The 12188-nt window shown below is 43.1% G+C and overlaps 1 long non-coding RNA gene and 1 pseudogene across 1 annotated transcript in view; both read right to left on the reverse strand.

The window, feature by feature from the left end:
- The window catches only part of LOC140712753 (uncharacterized), an 88739-nt gene that overhangs the window by 30426 nt on the left and 46125 nt on the right, over positions 1 to 12188 (reverse strand). The gene's annotated exons all lie outside the window — the stretch shown is intronic.
- Positions 1648 to 8255, reverse strand: LOC140712705 (small ribosomal subunit protein eS1-like; annotated as a pseudogene).

Raw genomic sequence — 12188 nt, forward strand, 5'->3', positions numbered from 1 at the left:
GCTTCTGCCGTAGTAAATATGGTAAATCATGTATATCAGATCTACTTGATGAACATTTTCTGTCAATTATTAATTTTCAAATCCTCCAATATGATTGAATATAAATTCGTCTGTTTCTTCTTCTTTTTGTTTTTTTTGGAGATAGAGTCTCACTCTGTTGCCAGGCTGGAGAGCAGTGGCACAATCTCAGTTCACCACAACCTCCGCTTCCCAAGTTCAAGCGATTCTCCTGCCTTAACCTTTTGAGTAGCTGGGATTACAGGCATCTGCCACCACGCCCAGCTAATTTTGTATTTTTAGTAGATACGGGGTTTCCCCATGTTTGTCAGACTGGTCTCGAGCTCCCGACCTCAGGTGATCCGCCTGCCTCAGCCTCCCAAAGTGTTGGGATTAGAAACATGAGCCACCATACCCAGCCTGTTTCTTCTTGTGATGTTTTTGCTTTATATGTTTTTTTCAGTCTATGTTTATATGCTTACAACCTATGTCTATATGTTTATAACCTATGTATATATGTTAGTAAACCCTGTATGTATGCTAATAAACCTATGTGCATATGTTTCAGTCTATGTACATAGGTATGTTGTATGTACATAGAAAATAAACCCACATACAGACATAAAATGATGAAATTTCAGAACAAGAGAAAGGAGATTATCTTTTTTTTTTTTCCTTTTTGAGATAGTCTCATTCTGTCGCCCAGGCTGGAATGCAATGGCCAGATCTCAGCTCACTGCAACCTCCGCCTACTGGGTTCCAGTGATTCTCCCTGCCTCAGCCTCCCAAGTAGCTGGGATTACAGGCACCCACCACCACGTCTAGTTACTTTTTTTTGTATTTTTAGTAGAGACAGGGTTTCACCATATTGGCCACGCTGGTCTTGAACTCCTGACTTCAGGTGATCCACCCACCTTGGCCTCCCAAGACGTGAGCTACCATGCCGGCCAGGAGATCATCTTGAAAGAAGCCGAGTTAGTGACAGCTGGCTTAAAGACAATATAAGCTACGAGACAGTGAAATGTTATCTTCAAAGTGCTAAGGAAAAGCAACTGAAAATTTGGAATTCTAAATCCAGTTAAATTTTTTTCTTTTTTTTTTTTTTTTTTTTGTCGCCCAGGCTGGAGTGCAGTGGCTGGATCTCGGCTCACTGCAACCTCCACCTCCCAAGTTCAAGTGATTCTCCTGCCTCAGTCTCTCGAGTAGCTGGGATTACAGGCATGCACCATGATGCCCGGCTAAGTTTTGTATTTTTTGTACAGACGGGGTTTCACCAAGTTGGCCAGGCTGGTCTTGAACTCCTGACCTCGTGATCTGCCCGACTTGGCCTCCCAAAGTACTGGGATTACAGGCGTGAGCCACTTCGCCCAGCCCTAAATTTTTTTTTAATGAAGACAAAATAAAATTATTTTCAGACAAATAAAACTCACTCTTTCGTCAGCAAACCCTTACTATAGGAAAATCTAAAATATATATTTCAGCTAGAAGGAAACTGATCCTAAATGAAGCTACAAGAAGAAACAACATGTAAAAAGACTTTGGGTAAGTATAAAATATTAACTATAAAACAATGATAAGGTTTAGTAATGTTTAAATTTGAAAGAAAAAAGATAATATTAAAATATATGACAGGTCTGTGTTCTGGAGGAGATAAAGAAATAGCTTAACTTTATAATTTAAGTAATCACAATGCAGCTTATAGAGTAACAACAACAAAAAATTAGTCACAAAAAAAAAAAGCAAGAAAAGCACCTCAAACCCGAATAGCGTATTTAACTTCCAAACTAGCAAGGAAGAATATAATTAATACCAAAAAAAAGTCAAAAAAAAAAAAAAAATAGGAAGGCCAGGCATGGTGGCTCATGCCTGTAATCTGAGCACTTTGAGAGGCTGAGGCTGGCAGATCACTTGAGGACAGGAGTTTGAGACCAGCCTGGCCAACATGGCAAAATTCCATCTTTACTAAAAATACAAAAATTAGCTGGGAATGGTGGTACATGCCTGTAATCCCAGCTACTCAGGAGGCTGAGGTGGGAGGATCGCTTGAGCCAGGGAGGCGGAGGTTGCAGTGAGCTGAGATCACACCATTGCCCTCCAGGCTGGGCGACAGAGCGAGGCTCTCTCAAAAAAAATAAGAATGGGAGGTGAAAGATACTATAAACTAGGGCAATAGATTTTTTGAGACTAATTTCATTAAAGGTGAATAAACTAAATGCCTTAGTAGTTGTCTCAGTCAGTTTGGGCTGCTGTAACAAATATATCATAGGCGGAGTACTTAAATAACAGAAATTTATTTCTCACAGTTACAGAGACTGGCCATTTTGGGGTTTTTTTTCTGTTTCTTTTTCTTTTTTAGAAACGGGTCTTACTATCACCCAGGCTGGAGTGCAAGTGGCATGATCATAGCTCACGTCAGCCTTGAACTCCTGGGCTCAAGTGATCCTCCCACCTCAGCCTCCTAGTAGCTGGGACTACAGGCACACACCACTGCAACCAGCTAATTTTAAAACCTTTTTTTTTTTTTTTTGAGACAGAGTCTTGCTCTGTCACCCAGGCTGGAGTGCAGCGGCAAGATCTTGGCTCACTGAGACCTCCACCTCCCGGGTTCAAGCGATTCTCCTGCCTCAGCCTCCCTAGTAGATGGGACTACAGGTGCATGCCATCACTCCAGGCTAATTTTTGTATTTTTAGTAGAGACAGGGTTTCACCATATTGACCAGGCTGGTCTCTAATTCCTGACCTCATGATCCCCCCACCTCAGCCTCCCAAAGTGCTGGGATTACAGGTGTGAGCTACCGCACGGAGTCTTAAAACTTTTTTGTAGAGACGGGGTTTCACTATAGCCCAGGCTGGCCTCAAACTCTTAGCCTCAAGTAATTCTCTTGCCTTGGCCTCCTAAAGTGCTGGTATTTCAGGCATGAGTCACTACACCTAACTGAGGGTAGGTGTTCGAGATCAGGGTGTCAGCATGATTGCCTGCTTGGTTAGGGCCTTCTTCCTAGCTTTGTGGGTGGCCATCCTCTTGCTGTGTCCTCACATGATGGAGGGAGGAGGGCTGAAGAGAAAGTCGCTGTGTCTCTTCTTACAAGGCCTTTAATCCCATCATGAGGGCTTCACCCCATGACTGAATTATCTCATAATACCACCACCTTGGGGTTTAAGATTTCAATCTATGAATTTGGCAGGGGACACAAAGGATCAGTTTACAGCAGTAAAAACAAAGATAGATTGAACATTTTAAAGGCATTTTACAAGCTACTTGAAAGACTTTAGCAGTCTTAGACCTCCACTTAGGTATTAGTCGTCTTAGTCTTTCAGCCTTAGGAAGGTTGAAAATAAATAATAACCAAAAAAGAATAGAATAGGGCCGGGCGCAGTGGCTCACACCTGTAATCCCAGCACTTTGGGAGGCTGAGACAGGCAGATCACCTGAGGTCAGGAGTTTGAGACCACCCTGGCCAACATGGTGAATCCCCATCTCTACCAGAAATACAAAAAATTAGCCAGTTATGGAGGCAGGCGCCTTTAATCCCAGCTACATGGGAGGCTGAGGCAGGAGAATCACTTGAACCCGGGAGGAAGAAGTTGTAGTGAGCCAAGATCGTGCCACTGCACTGCAGCCTGGGTGACAGAGCAAGACTCCGTCTCAGGGAAAAACAAAAAAAGAATAGAAAGTAAGCAGGCTGGGCGCGGTGGCTCACCCCTGTAATCCTAGCACTTTGGGAGCCAAGGCGGGCGGATCACAAGGTCAGGAGTTCAAGACCAGTCTGGCCAACATAATGAAATCCCATCTCTACTAAAAATACAAAAAATTAGCAAGGTGTGGTGGTGTGCGCCTGTAAAAAGCTACTCAGGAGGCTGAGGCAGGAGAATCTCATGAACCCAGGAGCCCGGAGGGACAGTGGGAGAAGCTGTCTGAAAGAAAAACAAACAAAAAAAGAAGTAAGTAGATGGAAAAGACATGCCAAACCAAAGAAAAAAAAGGCCAGCATAGCTATATTAAAATCAGAAAACAATATAGTTCAAGACAAATTGCATTATTAGAAACAATCAGGGCCACTATGACAGCAGTAAGTGAGAGAAGAACGTAAGACAGTTACTGCACCCTTATTACTTTATAATTCAATCATGAAAACATGGTGGTATATGTTATTGTAATTCACATCTGATAACTATTGAGGTTGTGGTTTTTTTAATGTTTATTAGACTTCTTCAATTTCTTACCTGAATTGTCTCTTTTATTCTTTCCCCACCCACCACCCACCCCCACAAATAGGACTTTTTCTTTGTCACTATTAGAAGTCTAAACTCTAAATAGATTCTTGGACTGACAACTCATAGCCATCAGCTCATTCAACTTTACCACCTGTTTTGTTCCCAGTGGCTTCTCCAGAACTAACTTCACCTTGAAGTTCTGTGAGTTTTCCTAATTTAAACTTGGGCTGCTTCTGCATTTTTACTTTTCTAATGAAGACATCATGAAGAGCATAAATTGATTGGCAAGCCTTTTCTATGACTTTTCCAGTGCTGTTTGGAATCAATTTATTGACCACTTCTTTCAAGTCATTTTGTCTGCACCTCTCAGGTCATGATTTCCATCATCTTCTTCCAGATCTGGTTGACCTGTTGGTGCTGAGCATAAGAGGTCTTCCATATCTGAATGTTGCATTTTTTAGTAAAACCAACACAGAACAGATGAAGCAAGTAACCACTGGAAGTCTTGACATCGACATGAGCTTCAATCATGGTCTGCCATTTTTTCACCACAGAATACATTTTGTCATGGGTAAGATTCATGCCATGAAAGTTAGTTCAGCAGTTTTTGCCCTAAAAATCTTCAGTAATCAGCTTGAATTTTCTAAATGTTAACTTCATCATTTGGCAAATCAGCAAGACTGACTTCAAACACACAACCCTTGAGACCGTCTGATGCAATTTTGGTTCCTTGGGTCCTGGTGACTAGCATCTTTCCAATATTTCTTTTTTTTTGAGACAGAGTCTCACTCTGTCGCCCAGGCTGGTGTGCAGTGGCACGATCTTGGCTCACTGCAGCCTCCACCTCCTGGGTTGAAGCTATTCTTCTGCCTTAACCTCCCGAGTAGCTGGGACTACAGGCACCCACCACCACACCCAGCTAGTTTTTTTTGTTTTTTTTTTTTTGAGACAGAGTCTCACCTGTTGCCCAGACTGGAGTGCAATGGTACGATCTTGGCTCACTGCAACCTCTGCCTCCTGGGTTCAAGTGATTATCCTGCCTCAGCCTCTTCAGTAGCTGGGATTACAGGCGTGTGCCACCACGCTCGACTAATTTTTGTATTTTCAGTAGAGACGGGGTTTCACCACGTTGGTCAGGCTGGTCTCAAACTCCTGAAGTTGTGATCCGCCCGCCTTGGCCTCCCAAAGTGCTGGGATTACAGGTGTGAGCCACCATCCCCAGCCCCCAATATTTCTTATATTGAATATAGCAGGTGCTTTTACATCACAGTAATCTTTCTTAGGAAATGGATCAACCACTTTCTTCTTGGCTCCCTTTCTGCCATCTTTGGTGCTTGTTCTCGACAGCCACTGTGGTGCTACTCAGACAGCCAAAAGGGCTCTTTCATTTTTTTTATTATCTCTCATTAGCATGATTGTCAAAGAAAAATAAGAATGGAGGCCATTGAAAAGATACACCCCAAGGCCAATCACCCATAACCAAGTAACCAAACTTTAAGTCATCCCTATTTCCCCCAAAGGCTAGCTCTAATCATAAAACATAAAACATAAGCTTTACATTCTTATCAGCATGAATCAGTAAAATTAAATCAATCAGCTCTAGACAAATCAGCTTGAACTCACAGAAATATTAATGTGTAACAGCCAATCCTGACCCAGGTCAAAATATTCCTCCTTTATGCCCTATAGACTGCTGTAACTCCTGTAAAATGGGCTTCTTACCACTTGGTTTGACATCTCCAGGATCTTGTTCTATACCTGATCTGACTTTATTTTTGATATAGACAAATTTTGTTCAAATGGCTTTTTCCTTCTTTTTTTTTCTTTCGTCCCATATCTGCCTTCCTCTTCCCCTCTCACTCCTCTTCTCTCTCTCTTTCTCCTTATTTATTTATTTTTCTCTCTCTCATGAGCAAAGGGATAAAAATAAAACTATTGAGATAAAATATTTTTCAAGGTTTTAAGTTGGTATCATTTATTTCAGTAAACCCTTACCAGCATTAATCTTTTTTTAAAAAGAAAAAGGTATCTCAATATTTCAATCTGCATTTCTATGATTACTTGAAAGATTGAACATTTCCTCATTTTTCAAGACATTTGCATTTCCTCCTTTGTGGACTGTTGTCTCACGCCCTTTGCACATGTATCTAATGACATCTTTGCTTATTTTTATCTGCCTCTGTAAGAGGAGGCGTCTACCTCTCCATATCTGAAATTAAAAGGATAAATATTTATGACTTACTTATTAAAGGAAAACTATATTCATCAGGCATAATATCCTTAAGGAAAACAAACTCCTGATCTTATGAGGTTTGTGGGAAGCATTTGTCTAGTGGTTGTTGACAGAGCAGGAGCATCACTATCTTGGACAAACACTGCCATTTTAAGTTCCCCTTGATTAAAAACCACCTAAATCCAGCCCCCAAAACATCAGCCTAATGGCTAATGTCAGCATGACCATAAACCACAAATGACATCTCCAACCAGAAACATTCCAACCCCAAGATAAACCCCCCCTCCAACCAGCAACATGCCAGCCCTGAGATAAACCCCCTCTGACCAGAAACATCCCAACCTCACAATAAAACTCTCTTCCACCCAGAAACATTCCAAACCTGCAATAAGCTCTCCCTTCCTAAACCCTTAAATACTCTTAGTCTATAAGAGAGAAGGCTCCTGACCTAAACCAGCCAGAATCCCCTCTCAGGTTTATTCTCCAAAATAAACCTGTCTTTGACTGTTGAGCTGCTTTTCATGTTTCTGTCTTCTTTTTTCAACCCTTACATTTGGTGTCAAAACCTGGAATGGGTGTTGGGGACAGAGGCTCTCTTGCAACCTAGGAAGCACTGGGCAATGGCAGCTCGTCCCAGGATAACTCCTGGATCCTGAGGGTCTCTGGCCACCTGCCTTGTCTTTCCTCTCTCTTCACTTTTCAAGCAATTTGCATGAGGAGGACAACTAATCTGAAGGGGACTGTGAGGCTTGGGCTGGGGCTACTCTCCGGTGGGTTCTCAAAACCCTCAGGTTTCAGGAATCCACCTCCAACCACCTGCAACAGGTATTTCGCTCTCTAGCCCTTGTCCCCTCTTCCTCCCTCTTCTCTCTCTCTCGCTCTCTCTCACTCACATGGCTCTAGTCTAGGCGACCCTCTGCCAATTCTAACCAGAACACCCAACATCAGACACTAATCCAGCCAACTGACAAGATTTGCCTTCCCTGACTTTCTTGCAGTACCCGGGAAAGTCAGGTCTGCCGTTCCAGCGCTCAGAGGACCAGTGGGACTAAGTTGGAAGAAATCTTGGGGACGCCCAGTCTCCTCAGCTTTATCCTTCTCTTTGTAAAGAGGATTCTGGGTCTTTTGTCTGGGGAGGCCTAGAACAAAAACAGGCACCCTTGGCTTCCTCTTACCAGTCTACATGTTGCCAAACAATCTCACATTCCTACGTCCTCCCCACTGGGGTGTCTCCTTCACAACCTTGCCAAACTTGGCTTACAGGGGGACCTAAAGCCAAAATGTTTAGTTTTTTATTGCAACACAGCCTGACCCCAGTTCAAATTAGATAATGGCAGGCGATGGCCCAAAAACAGCACTTTTGACTTTCAAATTCTCAGGGACCTTGACACCTTTATCACCAGGAATGGCAAATGGCAAGAGGTTCCCTATACTCAGGCTTTCTTCTACCTTAAATCCCAACCCTCCCCACATCAAGCTTGCAACCCTCCCCACGTCAAGCTTGCAACCCTCATGAAATCCTTCTTCTTAATGAAAACCCTCCCCAGCTCTCTCCTTTCTCTGAAACCCCTTCCTCCGAAACCCCTTTTGATCCTGCAGATGAACCCCCTCTGTACTCTCAGCCCCCTGCCTCTGTTCCTTGCCTGTCCACCCCTTTGGCCCCTCCTGCCCTAAGCCTTTAGCTCCAAACCCCGCCCCTCCTCCTGCTCCACCCATTACCCATTCAAAAACTACTCCAATCAGTCAAACCACATCTGCCATTCTCCCTCTCCAGTAAGTGGCTGGGGCTGAAGGCATTGCTCATGTTCATGTCCGTTTCTCCATGTCTGACTTATCACAGATCGAACAGCACCTGGATCTTTCTCTGAAAATCCATCTCATTATTGCAGGGAATTCATGAACATAATCTAATCCTTTAATTTAACTTGGCATGACATTTATATCATTCTAACCTCCACCCTCATTCCTGACGAAAAATAGCACATCCGGCATTCAGCTAAAACACACGCAGATGAACTCCATAATCAAGCCCCTATACAAAATCCAGTGGCCAATGATGCAGTCCCCCATAGAGACCCAGATTGGACTTACCAACAGGGAGACAATGGCATCAGGTGAAGAGACCGCATGATTACCTGTCTTCTCGTAGGCATGGACAAAAATGCCCATAAGGCAGTTAGTGATGAAAAACTCAGAAATTACACAAGAGCTCCAGGAAAATCCTGCCCTTTTCTTATCATGCCTCACTGAAGCTATGCTAAAATATACCAATTTGGACCCAGAATCTAAAGAAGGTCAAACTTTTCTCCACCTCCAATTTGTTTCCCAGTCTGCCCCAGATAGCCAGAAAAAATTACAAAAATTAGAGGAGGGTCCCCAGACACCCCAGCAGGACCTCCTAAATGTGGCCTTCTGTATCTTTAACAACAAAGATGAGGAACACAAATTTAAAAAGAAACATCTCCATTTAAAATACCAGATGCTAGCCTCTGTTGTCCAAAAGTCAAATTACACAAAGCCTCCTAATAAGCCAAAAGGAAACTCCTTCACCTCTTGAGGAGTCAGTTTCCAATGTGGCAACCCTGGACACTGGGCAAAGACTTGTCCTAACCCCTGGCCTCCCACCAAACCTTGCCCAACTTGTGGTCTTTGGGGACACAGGAAGATGGACTGCCCCCAATGGGGACACCTTCCCTATTCAGGTGTGGCTCATAATAAAGTTTGCCAACCATCACAGGATCTCTTCACTGTTGGTGCTGACAACTGATGACTGAGGATCCCTGGGATCCTTCACCCTTATGTCTAGTGAGTCTATGGAACCCAGGGTAATTAGGACAGTATCCAGTAAGATTATTGCCTTTCTTTTCAATACTGGGACAAGTCTATCTGTATTAACTGAATATCAAGACCCATTAGGATATTCATCCATTTCTGTTGTTGGCATGAAGGGCATACAAGAAACCCCATAAAACACACTGCCTCTATACTACTCATTTCAGGGAGTCACCCTCACTCACTCTTTCTCGGTCATTCCTCATTGTCCCACTCCTTTACTAGGAAGGGACATCCTACACAAACCAGGAGGAATCATTCATTTATCAACCTATACTAAAGCCACCCTTATTTATTATTATATCAAGAACAGAACCCCTTCTCACACACTCCACACCAAACAGACTTAAATCCCAGATTCCTCAGCCATGTAAATCCCATAGTATGGAACACCAACTCCCCCATTGCAGCTACCCACCACTCTGCAATCCATTTCACTGAAGGATCCTAAGCACTAAATAGTGGTCCCACAATATCCCCTCAACCCTAATGGATTATGGGGACTTAAGCCCATCATCTCCCAAGTTTTGGCTGCCAGTATTTTAATCCCCACCCATTCTCCCCACAATACTCCTATTCTCCCTTAAAAAACTGGATGGCTCTTATAGACTGGTTCAGGATTTGTGACAAATCAACTCTACTATTGTTCCTGTTTGTCCTGTTGTCCCGAAGCCCTACACCCTAGTGTCACGAATTCCTACCAACACTAGCCATTTCTCTGTATTAGACCTCAAAGATGCCTTTTTTACTATCCCTCTACATCCCTCTTCTCAAAACCTTTTTGGTTTCACTTGGACTCACCCTGACACAGGTTATTCCCAACAACTCAGCTGGACTGTCCTCCTCCAGGGGTTTAGGGGCAGCCCTCACTATTTTGGTCAGGTACTTCAACTGGACCTCTCCCAACTACCTCTACAATCTAGCATTTTGTTTTAATATGTTGACTATTTACTTATTTGCAGCCTGTCTCTAGAACATTGTATTCAAAACGCCACCAGGTTTTTAAATTTTTTGGCTGAATGTAGGTACCAGGTACCCAAAAGGAAGGCCGAATTAACTTCTCCAAAAGTTTTATATCTAGGATTAATCATAAATACAAACACCCAAGAATTTTTGCTGACTTGAAAGTAAGCCATTCAACAAATTCCATTTCCTAAAACAAAAAGGGACTTATTTCTTTCCTTGGATTAGTGGGATATTTCTGATTATGGGCAGCAAATTTTGCCATTATCTCTAAATCTCTTTATGAACACACAAAAGGAAATTTTTTTTTTTTTTCTTTTTGGATGTAGTCTCACTCTGTCACCCAGGATGGAGTGCAGTGGCGCAATCTCGGCTCACTGCAAGCTCTGCCTCCTGGGTTCACGCCATTCTCCTGCCTCCTGAGTAGTTGGGACTACAGGCGCCTGCCACCACGCCAGGCTAATTTTGTGTGTGTGTATTTTTAGTAGAGACGGGGCTTCACCATGTTAGCCAGGATGGTCTCAATCTCCTGACCTCGTGATCCACCCGCCTCAGCCTCCCAAAGTGCTGGGATTACTGGCGTAAACCACTGTGCCCAGCCCTACAAAATCTTGATCAACCACTCACTTCCAACCCAGATCTTTATCATATTTTGTCTCACCTAAAACGTACTTTATTACAGGCTCCTGCTTTAGGCCTTCCAAACCCCCTCAGACCTTTTCACCTATATTTACACAGTTCTCATAATCAGGCCCTTGGACTGTTAGACCAACCCATGGGAGATTCCCTCCAACTAGTGGCATATTTTTCAAAACAACTAGACCCCATTTTAAAAAACTGGCCCCTTTGCTTAAAAACTTTGGCCACAGCCTCTTTAATTATCCCTGAGGCACAAAAACTCACATTCTACGAACCCCTCTAGGTATTTTCTTCTCACAGTCCACAAGATATGCTCAGCCATAAGATGCTCACTTCCATCTCATCCTCTCACATGCAAGCCCTACATTCAATCCTCTTTCAACCCTCTGTTTCTCTTCATAGATGCGCCCCCACCAATTCTGCTACTCTTTTACCTTCAGCACCAATTCTGGACCCCGACCAACACTCATGCTTCTTTCACCATGTTCTCTCACCTTACTACCACTAACACAAAGGGAGCCCCAGATTGATGGCAGTGCATCAAAAAATCCTCCCCTCCAAACAGGATATGCCATCATTGAGGGATATTTCCAATTATGGATAGCAAATTTTACCATTTATCATGATGATATCCACTCTCTCCCACCAAGAAGAGTTGTAGAGGTTGCCCCCCTTGCTTTTGGGCACATCCTCCCAACAAGCAGAATTAGTTGCTGTAATAAGAGCACTAATCCTAGCAAAAAAAAAAACCACACAAGTTAATATATACACCGACTCTAAATATGCCTATAAAATCATCCATTCCAATGCCCAAATTTGGAGCAAGCTGGGCTATCTCATGGCTAAGGGAACTCCTATCATTAATGGAAAACGAATCCATCATCTACTAAAGGCAGCTCTACTTCCAGAAAAGGATGTAGTTATCCATGGCAAAGGACATCAGTCAGATAAAAGCCATATTTCTTTAGGGAACTGTGAGGCTGACTATTGGGCACACCTCAACCAATCATCCAATTCCTCAATACCTATTTCCCCTCACACAACATTTCCCCTCCTTTTATCCAGAACACCAAATACAACAACTAGTCGTGGCGGGGGCACAATTCAAACCCCCATACTGGTTCATACAAAACAAATTAGTCCTACCTGACTCTGAAAAAACAAGTATTTTACAGGACACCCACAACCTCTTCTACACTAGCCATTCCCCTCTACAACATTTCTTAAGTTTCTACATACATAAAACCCCAGATATAAAGGAACAGTTGAAAGCCATTTCCCATTAATGCTCTATTTGCCAGAAAGCTTC

The sequence above is a fragment of the Chlorocebus sabaeus genome, chromosome 11 (genome assembly GCF_047675955.1).
Source record: "Chlorocebus sabaeus isolate Y175 chromosome 11, mChlSab1.0.hap1, whole genome shotgun sequence".
Lineage (NCBI taxonomy): Eukaryota > Metazoa > Chordata > Mammalia > Primates > Cercopithecidae > Chlorocebus > Chlorocebus sabaeus.